Raw genomic sequence first — 2,668 nt, 5'->3', positions numbered from 1 at the left:
GAGGCCACCTCCTTCCCCAATATCCTTATAAAAAATTTGAAAAAACTTGAGATTCCCCTGCAATATTATGAAGACTACTCTTCACAGGATCATAGTGGAACAAGTATATTTCTAGAAAGAGATTTGTATGCCAGGTGAAATGTTAGCCAAGATTGTGAAAGAGGTGCATTGCAGGAGGACACAGGATATATTACAGCTCTGTTTATCTCAGTAAAGTCTTTGCTCAGAGAGAAGGAAGTATGAAATGAACTTAAGTTCACAAATATGGGAAACAGGATATGTACCAATGCATTTTTTTAAAAGTGCTTAAAAACAATGCAGTGTGGCCTCTTTGCAAGTCAATAAGTAGAACCATAAAGACAGAATTGGAGAGACCTAGAGGCCATCCCCTTCCCCAACATCCTTGTAAAAAAATTGAAAACACTTGAGATTGCCCTGCAATATTATGAAGACTACTCTTTGTAACAATGCTATACAACCCTTTCCATGGAATTACTACTAGCAACCAAAGGCACATACTGTACTAGCAACCTAATTCTAAGCTTGAAGGCCATGTGCTTGAAAGACCACTTTCAAAGTTGCATGTTTCAACCTATAATAGAAATATTAAAAAGGGCTAGGAGGCTAGGAACAGCACAGATCCCATAAAGGTATTGGAAATGTATGTTCTAATCGAGTCTTCCTAACCCCAGGTGAGATAGAATGTGAGTCTACCATGGCAATGTCCCAGGGGCCCTTCCAATGTGCCAATCACAGATCGACAGGGGTCATCTTCCAGATCGCCCTGCATTCCAGGGGCGTTCTTTTACAGAATGAGAAGCTTAAATTCAGTGCCTGGTACAAAACAGACATTGGATAATTCTTTGCTGAATAAATGACATTTTATAATTTTTATTAAAAAAAGTAATAGTCATAACAGCAGTAGTATTGAGCATGATGTGTCAAGTACTTATTCAATACCAATTCTCCCTTATCTATAAAGCTCATATTAGCAACGCCTGGATTAACTTAAGCCAATTTGGTCCAATTCCCTCCACTATGTTGAGTCGCCTGATATTTGTAGTCTAGTGCCAGAGGCCAGTGATGAACTTTATTCAGGAATTTTGTTCAATGCATCCGCTGTCAAATAGGGGATGAAAAACAAGGGGGTGAGGTTGGCGGTGTTGCTGCAACTGGCCGGGATGTCCAGGAGGAGCGGGCAGGGTGGAGGGGTTGGGCAGCCGGGGAGGGGAGGTGGGGGTGACGTGGAGCCAAAGCCAGGGAAGGCTGGGGACCGAGGCTACAGGACCCCCCAGCTTCCCGCAGGTCATGTGGGTCGCCCCGCAAGGCAGGGATGCTGGGGTAGGGGAAGCCCCTGGCGACTGCTGCGGCCACACTTCCCTCCCAGCCGGGCTGGGGCAGAGGTAGGAGCGGGGGACACACAGGCCCCCAAAAAGGGTGTGTGTGTGTGTGTCGGGGAGACGGTGGGCAGGCAGGCAAGCGGGACTGTTGAGCAAGTTACTAACTTCTCTGAGCCTTACTTTGCTATCAATATAAAGAGAGATATAAAAGTACTGCAGGAGATGAGGTGCGGATTGAATCCTATTAATATAAAAGTGCCATTTGTAGTCGATTAAAAGTCAAATATGGGCCATTTCTATGGTTCACAGTAACGCAGCAGAAAACCCCTAGCAGCGAAGCCGGCCAGAGAGCCGTTTAGGCACAGGCCCCGCTGCGTTATGCTAGTGCAAGGGCGTATGTGGAAGCACCTTCCGCCCAGCTGACGCTAAAGCAAGTCACAGAAGGCCGAGCTCAAGAACGTCTGAGTTGGGGAAGGACACTCTGCCCATAAGGTTATGGAAAGAGAGTAAATACTTTTGAACAATGTGATAAGTTGGCCTTCTACAGGACATCTGAAACTGCACCTTTAACCTGGGCTGTGGTGATTTAGCCCCAGTAAACTGCAGCATTTGGTCTTTTATCAAGTGTTGAATAAATCTTTGAAATCGATGAGATAATAATTAAATGAAGGGCTCTTGTATGTATAAATTTATTCCCTGTGAGAAATAATCCTATCCTTGAGGAGCAAACAATCCAAATGAGAAGTCAGGAAGTAAATTTATTTCATTTATTCAGATCGAACACACTCTTCAGTTATTTTTCTGGAATTTGTTGCCTTTCTTATGAAATATTCATATTAGGCTATTTGGTCATTGGAGATATGAATGTTTAAAAATCATTAACTAGGATATTTGTTTACTGGCTATTTTTTATCATTAGCTTATGTAGAGAGTAAAAGAATTACATGTTTTAAACAGCTTTATTGATGTATAATTTATACATCAAAAATTCAGGCAACCACTAATCTACTTGCTGTCTCTATAGACGGCCTTTTCTGACATTTTACATAAATGGAATCATAAAATATAAGGTCTTTTGCATCCAGCTTTGTTCACTTAGCATAAGTTTTTAAGGTTCATTCATGTTGTAGTGTGTATTCATAATTTGTACCTTTTTATTGCTGGATAGATTCCATTATATGGACGTACCACTCATTTTATCTATAAAAGATATTTTTGCCTTAAGTTCTATTTTGCCTGATAACATTATAGCCACTATAGCTTTTTTATGGTTATGGCTTGCATAATACATGAACACACACATACTCACACATATATGTACAAATATA

Source organism: Propithecus coquereli, unplaced genomic scaffold (assembly GCF_000956105.1).
Source record: "Propithecus coquereli isolate 6110/MARCELLA unplaced genomic scaffold, Pcoq_1.0 Scaffold427, whole genome shotgun sequence".
NCBI lineage: Eukaryota > Metazoa > Chordata > Mammalia > Primates > Indriidae > Propithecus > Propithecus coquereli.
Note: the sequence above shows the minus strand (reverse complement) of the source record.